Here is a 14344-nt window from a genome sequence, read left to right on the forward strand (position 1 = left end):
TTTCTGTGGCTAGTGACAGCCCCAAAGTGACTCCCACCAGCCCCCATTGCCTTGCCCTGCAGCTGCCAGTCTCTGAATCCTGGCCTGGAATTCGATTGGAACAAGGCCCCTGGGAGCTGGATAGACCACGGGTCAGACACTACAACATTGTAGCCAGAACATCCATATCTAGATTTTAAGGCCAGTCAAGACAACTAAATAATCCTGTCTAACTCCCATGCACGTGACAGGCCACAAAGTCACCCCTGCACTGAGCCCAACCACTGGGATTAAACCAAAATATTCCAGCCCTTAGGAAAATATCCTGTTGTGTGCCACAGACGGAGCATAGGAGAGTCAGAGGGGTACCAATACTGGAGGACCCTGAACTGGAATTGATTTGGTGAGATGTACCCAGCTGATCTGGGCAAGTGACTTGTGCCCCATGCCACAGAGGATGACAAAAACTCCAACATCCCTGCCAGTGTGAGCTGGGGGAAATTCCTTCCTGACCCCAGCAATGGAGATCAGGGAGACCCTGAGCATGAGAGCAAGGCCACCAGCGAAGCACCGGAGAGAAATGGTTTTCTATCTCACCCGAGAGCACTTTCTTCAGCCCCTCCCCCTGTCCCCTCTTGCCACCCCCATGTGGGGTGAAGAATCCATCATTGCCCTGGGTACTTTGTTCCAATGTTTAATCGCCCGATTGCAAATGTGTCCCTTATTTCTCATTTTACTTTCTCTTCCATTAACTTCCAGCCACTGGTTCTTGTTCTGCCTTTTGCTGCTGGGTTAAAGAGCCCTTCCGTACCCAGGATTTTCTCTTTGGGAGGGGATTTACACACTGTCATCAAGTGACCTCTTGGTCTTCTCTGTGATAAACTGAGCAGACTGAGCTCTTGTCTCGCACTGGAAGGCAATTTTTCAGCACTTTTTTTTCTCTTCTCTGCCCCCCATCCAATTTTTCGTTCTTCATCTTAAAATGTGGCCAAGACGACTGTGTGCAAGAGTCCAGTGTTGGTCTGACCAATGTTGTACAGAGATAACACTAGTGCCCTATATCTCGTCACTGTTCTTCTGTCTGTACATCCAAGGACGACCACAACATCGCACGGGCATTTCATGCTGAGTTGTTTGTTCATTATGACACCTAAACCCTTCTCCGAGTCACAGCAGTCTGGCATTGCTCGTTAGTAAAGCTCAGTGTGTTTGAATGGCCACAGCTTCCCAAGTGCTCCGTAACATGCACAAGGGATTCCCCTCCTCAGTCACCTTCACCTGCTGCTGGTCTCTTTTCTCTTTCTTCTTCTCCAGGATCCGCATGTGTCATTGTGGGGGAAGTTCTCCTCCTCTCTTTGCCTGGAAGCGATGTGACCCCCCGGATGGACTAACCAAACCCAGGATTCCTTCAGCTTGAAAGCAGAGGGGAGCCTTCACCCGCTCCCTCTTTAAGGCTCCAGTCCCAGGTCCTAAATTTCCTGCCAAAGCACAAAAATCCACCCTGAGCCCAACTCCTCTCTCGGTGGTGATTTCCTTTCTCCCACAAATCTGTCTTGAGGACACAGCCCTGGGAACAGGTGAACATAACCCCGGAGATTTCCCTTCGCAGCCTGCAAGGGGCAGTTCGCCCTATTAAACAGCTCGGGAATGTCGTCTTTTTCTTTTCTCCTTTCAAAAGTAATTTCTTGTATTTCTAGTCTCTTTATAGGACCCCCCGATTTGCCGCTTCCAATTCTCTGCTGTACACGCCAGCACTGGATCAGGTGAGGTGCCTGGAGCCATCCTGTACTGGGTACATGAGGGACTTGCAGGATCAGACCCTAAAATCGCTTTGGAGGGAAATTCTAAGCCCACCCAACCCCGACCTGTTCCTGGGAGGTGTCGGTATTGACCCAGGCCGTTGAGCACCATGGAGTGACGAGACCAATTTTATCAGTAAGTCAGACCCCCCGGCTGCCCACTGACTGGATCACCTCCCCCCAGGTGATGCAAGCCACCCTCCAGAGCCATTGCTGGGCCCCGGGGGGCAGCCACACAAGCTATGGGGATGAGCAGCTCCCAGGAATCTCGGCAACAAATCTCCAGGCCGGAGGGTTTCCCCTAGTGCCAGATCCACCCTCAGGGTCCAGCCAGCCAGCAGCTTCCACCCAAGGCTATTGCGCTAACAGCAGCAGCGTGGCTGGGGGGCTCGGCTGGTGACTGGGGCCAGTCGCTTGAGCATGAACCCAGCCGGCCCCAGGAGATGGACCCGGGTCACGAGCCCAACCCACCACGCGGCTGCTGCCGCTACCCCGTTAATGCGTGAGCTCCTATGGACCACGCTGGGGAGATCCCCCAGCTGCAGGGTAGATGCCTCTGAGCGCCTGGCAGGGCACAGCTCCTGGCTGACCTGCCCTGCTGAGTTCTCTACTAGGCTGGGTGGATCTGGGGCCAAGGATGCTGGGTGACAGGGGGGCGTTGGCTCTGGGCTGGGACTATCACTCCCCCCCTGCCAATCCAACAGGATCACAGCAAACGAAACCAGCTCAGCCTGCAGAGGAAGAGTTCAGTCCCGGGCCTGGTGCATTCTGGGAGCAGGGACGGTGCAGAGAAAGGGCAGATACAGGGCATCTCTGAACACTCTGCGCAGAACTGCCTGTCCTGACCCACAGCCCCTGTTATCCCAGCCCTGGGCTCCCCTCTCACTGCTCTGCCAGTGCCTCTCACTCCCGACCCACAGACCTCCCCCGCTGTATCTGTGACTTCTGCTACTGAACCACCAATGCGCTGACTACTCTTATGAGACATTTCTCTGCACAATACTGCTGCTATTCCAGTTACTGACTCCAGGAAACATTTTCCTTAGCCTGGTTCCGTGTGTCACTGGTTTCTATAGCAAAGATCAGTCCCTGGCCCTGTGGCCCAGACATCCTCATTCACATCAAGCTTCAAGTTGAGAATCATTTCCCGTTCCTGCTCTGTGGGAGGGGAGACTTTTAAACGCGCTGTCTGTGCGACTGCACATGGCTAAGCAAAGAGAACAAACCCAAAATCCCCCCTGTGCTTTGGGAGCCAGGTTTGCTGTGGGAATTCTGTAGTTCAGATGACTTCACGCCTGGGCATTGTGATTCTTTACCAGTTTCTCTGGCAGTGGGGTAGTTTTATGCTCACAGCTGTGATGGCCGAGTGGTTAAGGCGTTGGAGTCGAAATCCAATAGGGTTCCCCTGCGCAGGTTCAAATCCTGCTCACAGCGAGGCCTGTGTTTTAGCCAGTCTCTAACTTGGGCAATACCTTTCCACAACCCCCAAGACACTCTCAATTCTCTCCCCACCCCAAGTAAATCCTGTTCTGCTCCTTTCATAGAGATGCCTGGGACACCACTTCTCAGCACCTGAAGCCTCTGGCACTCACCTTGTGCCCCATAGATCAGCCATAGCCCTGGTTCTGCTCCTCCCTCTAGCATGCAAAAGGAGCCAAGTCAGCGATTCCATGGGTGCTACAGGGCTGCAGAAAAAAAAAAGGTGCCCAGCAGCCACCTCTGCCCCTGCACCTCCCACCTAGCAGGCCTGGCCGACAAGCTTCTCCTTCTGCGCCTCCTGCTGGCCATTGATGGGGTGTGCTGGAGGAGTGAGGAGAGAAAGAAGTGGGGCAGGGTCGAATAGGAAGAGATTTGATGGTTTGAGGGCAGGGCCTAAGGTGGAGCAGGCATTGAGCTCCACCCGGAACTCTCAAAGTCAGCGGCTCTGAGTGCAGAAGCCTTCCCTGAGTCTGAGCTGCCAGGATCCCTGCCGCAGAGCAGGTGCCACAAGTCTCAGCCTCTGTCCCACACATGGCTCTGGGCACCACCAGGAATCAATTGGCTGCTGGCACACAAGGCAACTTAAAAGCTGAGTCCCTGGACAGCAGCTCAAACCCTGGCCCCTCCCATTAAGAGCCTGATGCTCTACTGACTGAGCTAGCAAGGCTTGCTATGAACCTCCACCCCTCCTCTTCTTCTCCACGGCCACTGCCAATTCTTCCTCCCTCCTGCACCTGAGGATCACCACATCTCCTCACCTAGACAGCCAGCCCGTCCACTGCACCCCAATCCCCCATGCCTGAGCCTCCCTGCCAAAGTCCTGCATCTGGCTCCATAGAATTAATTCTCACGTGTTGCTGGGAACTCTACTTCTTGTGCCCAGAGAGTCTCAGCCCCCCTCAGTAGAAGACCCGAGAAACACAGTGTCTGCCTTTTCTAAAGAAGTGCTTGGAGGGGCTTTTCTCATGTGGCCTAATGGGTAAGGCATCTGACTTCAGAGCAGGAGTTGAGAGTTCAAGTTACTTCATGGTTGTGTTGCTGCAGTTTTACCTTCGTGCTGAAATTCCTGCTCCCTTCAGGGCTGGAACCTCTTCTTGGCCGCTCAGGCCAGTGCTCTGGCTTCAGCTAGAGTCCTGGGAAGGAATTCAGGGGTGAGTGTCACAAAGACTGGGGCATGAGCCCCAGGTGCTTCCAGTCTAGCCTCTGCCCTTCCTGACTTGCCAAAGAAAATGGGCCGCTGCGCAGGCTGGCGTGTAGAGCAGTTTCCCTCTTCCAAGAGTGCGCCTGTCCCTGTGCTTGAGGGGGTTGCTACATAGCGCCTTGGGAGCCTGCATATTTCTCTGCTTCTCGCCAGCTGGAGAAAAGCCTCTTGGGGTAAAGTCTCCTGCCCCACGGCAAAAGTGAGCACTGTGAGTGGGAACAGACAGGGGCCACACCAGGGGGCTGGCCCTGCTTTCCTAGCTTCTTCTGATGTTGGCGACAGAGCATCAGCAGCTGCCCTGCATGCTGGTCTGTGGGTCGCTTTCAGTGGGTGTTTGGCATGGCAGGAAGCAGCCTGGCTGGGGGTCTTTGTGGCTGTCTGCTGGCCATGCTTAAGCGTGGTCCTCCCCTCCTCTTGCCCTGCCTTCAGTTGCTCTGTGGCTTATAAACCTTCCCTTGAAGCTGTCAACACCAGTAGCCTCTGCTCTAGGTGTCCGGAGGAGGGAAGGTGTGAGGGGCTCCAGGCTGGGCTCCACCTCCCTCCTGCCAAGCTTGACTATTAATCCCGGCCCTGGCACTCCTTTCTTCAAGCGCCGTGTGGGCCAAAGGAAAAGTGTGGCAGCAAGCACAAGGGCCAAATTTGTGGGAATCAGGTGAAGCAGCAAGAATCCCAACCACCAGGTCAAACCACAGGACTACAGGCAGCCATAGCCACTTCTACACCCCAATCCATTGCAGCCTTCTCAACCAAAGACCTGGCTCCAGTGGGTGTGAGTCACCCAGCAGGAGGGAAAAGACTCACTCTTAAACAACTGGAAACAGGGAAATTGAGCGCTTTGAGCTCCAGGGCTTTACCACAAACCAGCACAAGGTCCCACTGACATTTGAACTCAGACTCTAGGATTCAGAGTCCCAAGTGCTGCCTATTACACCATGGGATCAGCTTGTGCTGCCTTCTCTGGCCATCGGTGACCCTCACTGGGCTGGCTCGTGTAAAGGACTGTTGGCCCTTAACTAAAACTTAGTGGGGTTTTTGGTTGGCTAGTTCCCAGTCCCAATAGAAGGGAGAAGGGTCAATGGGAAATCAGAACCTTGAGACTGACATGCCCCTGGGGCAATGGTCACAAACTGGTAGGGAACACGTGAGAATTTGTTAATGGAGAAAAATTCTTGGTGAAAATTGGCAAAGCTGTGGAGATTCTGAAAAGTTCCTGTTAATATACACATGAAGATACAAATAGAGAGACAAACACACACAGAGAGAAAGAGAAAATCACACACTGCACAGGCCCACACAGACATAAACAAAAAACAAACCCACACAGCACACAGAGCCATATACACATAAGGGAAAGCCACACAAAATATAAGTAACCCTTCTGCCCCTCTGAGTTGGCAGCAACAAGGGCCGGGTTCAGCATCCAGGGGTTCCGTTTCAGTAACACAATGCATAACCGGCTCGAGCCCGCACCCAGTGACCTGGGACACTCACATACCACACCCCCCTGGGCACCTCTAGGAGGCAATACTTCCCCTCTCGCAAGCACGGAGTCTGAGTGTAGCAAAATCTTTTTTAATAAAGGAAGGAATCAATGCGGCATCCCATTGGAGAAACACCACAAACAGGGTTATAACACAAACCATAAACAAAAACCCACCTCCAAGTACGTTTGGCACTGTCCTTTTTCCCCTTAGGGTTTTAAGTCCAATCACCCCAAAGTCCAACAACCCAAATGTCTCTGGTCAATGCCACCCCAGAGTTCGAGAGTTTATCTGTAGAGGTCCCTCCCCCCAGCCTGGGTAGAAAGGGGCACCTTACGTGGTCCGGAGCCAACTGCCCTGCCTCTCCGTGGGTTCTACTTCCGCCTTCTCCACAAACTGCTCCGCTTTACCAGCTGCTCCACTCTCCTCCTCCAGCCGTCCTCAGAAACTGCTCCGCTCCACCAGCTGCTCTGCTCCATGAGCTGCTCTGCAAAACTGCTCGGCTCCGCTCACTCTGTGGGCCGCTCCACCCGTCCCACAGCTACTCCGCTCTGCCAGCCGCTCCGCTGCCACCAGCTGTCCCGTGATCTGCTCCAGCCGTCCCCACAACTGCTCCTCTCCACCAGCTCAGGCTCCCCCACTAGTTAGCACAGTACTCAGTGCTCTCAACTCAGGAATTTTAGCTCTTTAGTGATTTCAACTCTTAGTGATCTCAGGTCTTCGTGGGGGAGCCCCAGGGCTAGTGCACCATTAGCCCAAAGTGCCTTCAGCTCAGTAACCTGTATTTAGATTCTTGAGGAAATAAAAAATTCAACTGTGACATTCCACAGTGGAGGGAGTATAACTGGTGCTTCCGGCTCCACAAGGAGACTGCACCACCAAGCACAGATACCTGTCCCCAGCCTCTCTCAGTTCACTGGGTTTTGGAACCCATGTCCCTTGTCTAGCAAGTACCACTCAACTGAGGGTGAGTCATTTGTCACCAAGCAGTCCCACCGCTCAGCAGTCTGGGATAGGGTAGGCGTGCCTATACAAATACACTCTCTGACATTCTTTCCACCAGATGTCAGGGTAGAGCTTATCCTGACTCTGCTTACATATAGAAAGAACAAATCCACACCAAAAAATACAGCAAAAGCCCACAACAAGAAAGCACAACAACCACATACCAAAAGAATACTAAGCAAAAAAACAATCTGTATGCAAAAATCATACACACACACACCCAAAACTATGCCAGGCATCCACCAAAATCACACAGGACCCACATGAAGATCAACACAACAGATGAAAAACACGTCAAAATATAGAAGGCCAGGCAGGGTTGGAGTCTCACAGCGAAGAGGGTGAGCACACAGGTGGTTTGGGGAGCAAAGACTGAGGGGGAGTCAGGGGCAGTGCTCTGTCTGACCCCTCCTGACACAGGTGGCTGGTAGAGAGCAGAGCGTGGTAGATCTGTGGAATCTGCCTTGCTCTCTGTAAAGCAAGGGGACCTCGGTGTCTTCTGAGCTGGAATTGTATTTTCTGCAGGACAAAATGATTGGCAGAAACCATTTGCTTAAAGAAAACTAGTGCTTTAGGTGAGGTTTAAACTCACAGATTCAGCATCATTCCCCTCAGCACTGCTGCTATAAGTCCTGTGCACTAACCCATTGCACCTCTGCTGCCTAACTGAGGGTCTTGTCTCCTTGATTCATGGATGGATTAGGGGTTGAGGGGGTTGCATTAGGAATGGTCAGAGGCCCCACCTGCTTTCCAACCACCTTGTGATGCCGGCCGCAGAACGAATGCTGGTCTGTGTGTGGCCTTCAGTGGGGGTTTGGCATGGCATGGAGCAGGCTGGCCGGGTGTCTTTGTGGCTGACTGCTGGCCACGCATAGGCATGGTTATCTCCTCCTCTTGCCCTGTCCTCGGTTGCTCTGTGGCTTATAAACCTTCCCTTGGAGCTGTCAGCACCAGCCGCCTCTGCTCTAGGTGCCCAGAGCAGGAAAGATGTGTTGGGCTCCAGCCTGGGACTCTTCCTCCTTCCTGCCTAGCCCTGACTATAAAGCCTGGCCCTGGCCCTCCTTCCTTTGAATGCCACGTGGGCAAGAGGAAGAGTGTGGCAGCTGCAGGGACCAAAGTTGTGGACATCAGGTGAAGCAGTGAGAAACAACCATATGGTCAACCGCAGGGCTCTCCAGCCAGAGTGTTAAGTTCAAGGACCCCAACCTATAGCAGCCAGCCCATTGAACCAGCTGGACCAAAGACCTATCTCCAGTGGGCATCAGTCACCCAGCAGGAGGGAAAAAACTCACTCCAGTTCACCCTGAGAGAGGGGAGCCAAGCACATTGAGCTCCATGGCTTTGCAGGAAACCAGCATTGCTCCAGGAGGTCCCACTGAGATTTAAACCCAGGATCCAAAGTCCTGAGTGCTGCCCATTACACCATGGGACCTGCTGCCATTTCATTTTCTAGACCCCAGTGACTCTCAGCTGGCTGGTTTGTACCCTGCACTTATTGCTTCTCACTAGCAGCTTCCTCTTGTGGGACTCTCTCTCCTCCAGCGACTGTGGTCCTGCACTATCAGATCCGCAGGTCCTGCCCTGAGTCCCCGCATCCCTCTGCTTTGTCTCCATTCCCTGCAGGCTGCAAAAATGTTAGGGGAGCTGCCCCTCCCTTCACTCGGTGCTCCCGCTCATATCGGCCAGCTGCAGCCTCATCTCCTGGAACTCGGCCAGCTGTCGTTTGATCCGGTCGTACAGTCACATGCTGACTGGCTCCTCAGCATGGATGCTCTTGTGGAAACCCCACAGGTGACGCTGCAGGACTTGGTACCGTTGGTTTCTTTAATGTTGTGGTGTTTCCCCAGCCGCTGGAACAAAGCCGCCAACAAAGCAGGGGGGCAGTGGCGGGCTCCAGGATGGAGTTTGGGTGTGGATGGGGTGCGGAATCTGGGCTGGGGCAGGGGGTTGGGGTGCAAGGGGGGCAGTGGCAGGCTCTGGGAGGGATTTTGGGTGCATGAAGTGCAGGTTCTGGGCTGGAGCAGGGAGTTGGGATGTGGCACATATCTCAGGCAGCTCCTGAAAGTGACCCACACCCCCATTTGGCACAATTCCTACATGGAGGAGGCTGGGGGAGTCCCCTGGCACCACTGCCCACAGGCACCACCCCTGCAGCTCCCATTGCCGCAGTTCCAATGGCAGAGTTGGCACTTGGGGCAGGGGCAGCATGCAAGAGACACACCCCACAGGGGCCGCAGGGACGTGCCAGATGCTTCTGGGAGTGGTGCGCCGTGTGAAGCGAGGGTGGGCAGGAATCTGCTTTAGCCCCACTGTGCTGCCGGTAGTGGTGGCAGGAACCCCCAGGTCCTTTCAAATCACCCGGGGCCAGCTGCTCAGGCTTTCTGATGGGGAAGCAAAGGGAAGCCACAAGAGTGGTCATGCACCCCTCGTGAGCAGTTCTGGGGAGTCTTTTGGGAGCTCCTGGAGTAAGCAGCAGAGAGGTGCAGCCTCACCACAGAGGCTGTTTCCCTGGAAGGGAGAGGGGGCTGCAGGGTGATATCCCACCTCTGAGCATCCAAGAGCCTCTGCTCCCCTCCACATTTATTTATTAGCAAATAAAATTTGCAGAATTTTAAACTATTCTGCACAGAATTTTTATTATGCAGAATCTCCTGAGGAGTGAAACCGACTCAGGGAACCTCCTTGAATTGTTACTGCTTGGTTAACCACTCAGCCACCACACCAATGCACAGAGAGAGTGCCAAGCCCTACTGCTATATGGGGGTGGGGGCTGGGGTCAGGTCATACACATTCAGACTGTACGCTCCCCCAGCTACAAACCACTGCTGGTTTCCCATTTAGGACATTAGCCCTTACTGACAAGGTTTGTCTGTGTTCTTTTTTTGTCTCATGCTGCTAGTTAGAAGGATATTATTTTTTTTTATTTTTTTTTCAAAAATACACAACTCCCTAAATCTGCTTTTAGCAATCAGAATAATTTAGTGTCACCTTATTTTTGCCTGCCCCAGTAAAAAAGAGGCTTTTGTGGGTTTCCTGACTCAGAGGATGAAAACAAACATGTGTCAGTCCCAGGGGTGGCTCTAGGCACCAGCAAAGCAAGCAGGTACTTGGGGCAGCCCATTTGCAGGGGCAGCAGCTAAGAGGGATCCAGCCTGGGAGCGGTGACCTAGCATCCTACTTTCATCGTCTCCAACTCAAAGAATACTTCCAACACACCTCTGAACAATATACTAACCCACAGAATCCTTCCTACCAATGTTATAATAAAAAGGATTCTGCATGGACTCCTCCTGAGGGTTGAAACAACAGACTGGACTTCTACATAGATTGCGTCCATCAATGTGCACAGGCTGAAATTGTGGGAAAGCAGCATCACTTGCTCCATAACCTAAGCCATACTGAACACAATGCCATCCACAGCCTCAAGAACAACTCCGACATCATAATAAAAAAGGCTGACAAAGGAGGTGCTGTCGTCATCATGAATAGGTTGGAATATGAACAAGAGGCTGCTAGGCAGCTCTCTAACTCCACATTCTACAGGCCATTACCCTCTGATCCCACTGAGAGTTACCAAAAGAAACTACACCATCTGCTCAAAAAACTCCCTGAAAAAGCACAGGAACAGATCTGTACAGACTCATGGCTAGAACTCCGACCAGGTGTATTCTATTTGCTACCCAAGATCCATAAACCTGGAAATCCTGGATGCCCCATCATCTCAAGCCTTGGCACCTTAACAGCAGGATTGTCTGGCTATGTGGACTATCTCCTCAGGCCCTATGCTACCAGCACTCCTAGCTATCTTCGAGATGCCACTGACTTCCTGAGGAAACTACAATCCATCGGTGATCTTCCAGAAAACACCAGCCTGGCCACTATGGAGGTAGAAGCCCTCTACACCAACATTCCACACAAAGATGGATTACAAGCCGTCAGGAACAGTATCCCCGATAATATCATGGCTAACCTGGTGGCTGAACTTTGTGACTTTGTCCTCACCCACAACTATTTCACATTTGGGGACAATATATACCTTCAAGTCAGCGGCACTGCTATGGGTACCCGCATGGCCCCACAGTATGCCAACATCTTTATGACTGACTTAGAACAACGCTTCTTTAGCTCTCGTTCCCTAATGCCCCTACTCTACTTGTGCTACACTGATGACATCTTCATCATCTGGACCCATGGAAAAGAACCCCTCGAGGAATTCCACTGTGATTTTAACAATGTCCATCCTACCATCAACCTCAGCTTAGACCAATCCACACAAGTAGTCCATTTCCTAGACACTACTGTGCTAATAAGCGATGGTCACATAAACACCACCCTATACTGGAAACCCACTGACCTCTATACTTACCTACATGCCTCCAGCTTCCATCCAGGACACACCACATGATCCATTGACTACAGCCAAGCTCTAAGATACAACCGTATTTGCTCCAATCCCTCAGATGGAGAGAAACACCTACAAGATCTCTATCAAGCATTCTTAACACTACAATACCCACCTGCTGAAGTGAAAAAACAGATTGAAAGAGCCAGAAGAGTACCCAGATGCCACCTACTACAGCACAGGCCCAACAAAGAAAATAACAGAACGCCACTAGCCATCACCTACAGCCCCCAACTAAAATCTCTCCAGCGCATCATCAAAGATCTACAACCTATCCTGAAAGATGATCCCTCACTCTCACAGATCTTGGGAGACAGGCCAGTCCTCGCTTATAGACAGCCTCCCAACCCGAAGCAAATACTCACCAGCAACCGCACACCATACAACATAAACACTAACCCAGAAACTTATCCTTGCAACAATGTCCAGTGCCAGCTCTGTTCACATATCTATTCAAGTGACACTATCATAGGAACTAATCACATCAGCCACGCCATCAGGGGCTCATTCACCTGCACATCTACCAACGTGATATATGCCATCATGTGTCAGCAATGCCCCTCTGCTATATACATTGGCCAAACCGGACAGTCTCTACGCAAAAGAATAAATGGACACAAATCTGACATCATAACATTCAAAAACCAGTGGGAGAACACTTCAGCCACTCAGTGATAGACTTGAAGGTGGCAATTTTGCAAGAAAAAAGCTTCAAAAACAGACTCCAAAGAGAGACTGCTGAACTCGAATTAATATGCAAATTACATACAATTAACTCAGGCTTAAACAGAGACTGAGAATGGTTGGGTCATTACACTAATTGAATCTATTTCCCTATGTTAAGTTCTCCTCACACCTTCTATGGGTCATCTTAATTATCACTTCAAAAGGTTTTTTTTTCTCCTGCTGATGATAGCTCATCTCAATTGATTAGACTCTTCCTGTTGGTATGCATACTTCCACCTTTTCATGTTCTCTGTATGTATAAATATCTCCTGTCTCTGTGTTCCATTCTGTGCATCCGAAGAAGTGAGCTGTAGCTCAGGAAAGCTCATGCTGAAATAAATTTGTTAGTCTCTAAGGTGCCACAAGTACTCCTGTTCTTTGCGGATACAGACTAACACAGCTGCTACTCTGAAGCCTGGGAGCTGAGAACCAACAGGGGGCCTTGGGAGCTGTAGTTCCTTGGTTAGCTCCCTGCCTATAGATCCAGCCCTGGAGCAGGGAAAGAACTACATTTCCCAGCATTCCCTTGGCTGCTATCAACAGGGAAGGGAGGGGGAGGAGTATGGTAGCTGAAACCTCATGCTGCAGCTTGCTGTGAATGGAGAGCTCACTGCTAGAGCGGGGTGGCACTGTGAATGGGGAACAAATGTGCCCAAGGAGTAGAAAGCTTTAGCCCAGATATCCCCTTCAGAAGACATCCCCAGACTGGCTTAGGGACACTGGTGTGACCTCACCTTGCAGCCCCCAAAAAAGGAATTGGGGGAACTAAATGGACAGTGCCCCTCTCTATCTGAAGCCTAGCAAGGGAGGTATGTGGGTCCCACTAGAATTTAAAATGAAAAGTAAGGGAGGGGAGGCTCTACTGGACCTGAGCAGCTTTAGATACAGTACCAGGCACGTAGGAGGATTTCCACTTCTGAGCCATGGAAGCAGAAATTAACTTTTCCTTTCCAGATGTAGCTAATATTCAGAAAGGGAATCTAGCACCTGCCTTCCAGATCTGAACACCTCAAAATTCAGGAGTGCTCAAGCTCAGTTTGGGCAGCTGGTACTTCTTTTCTCCCAAATCAAATATACTGATCCACAGTAACTTGCTGTAGAAAAAGTAGGATAAAATTGAGCAAGAAATGCTTCCCAGAGGTTTTTAGGACTGGAATTGCTATTTTCAACAGCCATTGCCTTTTTGTTTGTTTAAAAGGAAGACAGTGATATTGCACTGGCAAATTCCCCATAAAAAAGAAGAGTGGAAGAAAGAATAATAAAGGCACCTTAACTTTTCCTCATTTATGGAGGACAGTCTTACAATATGCATCCAGATATCCACCAATCACACAAGCTGAAAATTGTTCCACTTTACTGCAGCTCTGTAACCATGTGGGAACCAATCCTGTCTGTGTTCTGTGCACATCCAAAATTCCTGCTGAATGACCCGCCCTGGGAGCAAGTTACCAGTGACCCAGGGCTGGGGCAGAAGGAGGGTGCAGGTGGGGGGAGGAGCCCAGGGCTGGGGTGGCAGGGGGTGCAGGTGGAGGGGGCAGAGCCCAGGACTGGGGCAGCAGGGGGTGTGTGTGTGGGGGAGCACTGGTGGGGGGAGATCCCAGAGCTGGGGCAGCATGGGGTGTGTGTGTGCAAGAGCCCAGGGCTGGCTTGGCAGGGGGTGCAGGTGTGGGGAGGAGAGCCCAGGGCTGGGACGGCAGGGGGGTGAGGGTCAGGGGGTAGAGTCCAGGGCTGGGGCAGCAAGGGGGTGAGGGTCAGGGGGTAGAGCCCAGGTGTGGGGCAGTAGGGGGGTGGGGGTGGGGGTGGGGGTGGGGGGAGGCCCAGAGCTGTGAAGGCAGGGGGTACGGAGTGCGGGGAGAGCCCAGGGCTCGGGCAGCAGGGGGATGGGGGGACAGACAAATTTTTTTTTGCTTGGGGCAACAAAAAACCTAGAGCCAGTCCTGCCTCCACATACCGTAAGGTAGGTAGAAGCGGATCATTATTATCCCTACTTGAAAGAGGGAGAAGCTAAGGCTGAGAAAGGAGAATTGACTTGTCTTAGGTCACACAGCCAGCCAGTGGCAGAGTTGGGAGTAGGACCCAAGAGCCCTGATGTTCAAACTAACCATCGGATCTTGAATTTCAGAGATTGAATGACCTGAGTAAAGTGCTCTCAGATGAGCTCCAGATCAACAACAGTGCACAGTAATTATTCAGCAAGTATTTGAGGAGAACTGCAATGTTAGAGAGAATCATGAACTGCTCAGAGACCATTAATGCAGAGAAGCAGCAAAAT

General features: G+C 51.7%; 1 non-coding gene across 1 annotated transcript; it reads left to right on the forward strand.

Annotated features, from left to right (window-relative positions):
* Positions 1 to 3130: 3130 nt before the first annotated feature.
* On the forward strand, positions 3131 to 3212 carry TRNAS-CGA (transfer RNA serine (anticodon CGA)). The gene has a single exon. It is a non-coding gene; the product is annotated as a tRNA-Ser (tRNA).
* Positions 3213 to 14344: the final 11132 nt, after the last annotated feature.

Source organism: Gopherus flavomarginatus (genome assembly GCF_025201925.1).
Source record: "Gopherus flavomarginatus isolate rGopFla2 chromosome 13 unlocalized genomic scaffold, rGopFla2.mat.asm SUPER_13_unloc_2, whole genome shotgun sequence".
In the NCBI taxonomy this organism is placed as follows: Eukaryota; Metazoa; Chordata; order Testudines; family Testudinidae; genus Gopherus; species Gopherus flavomarginatus.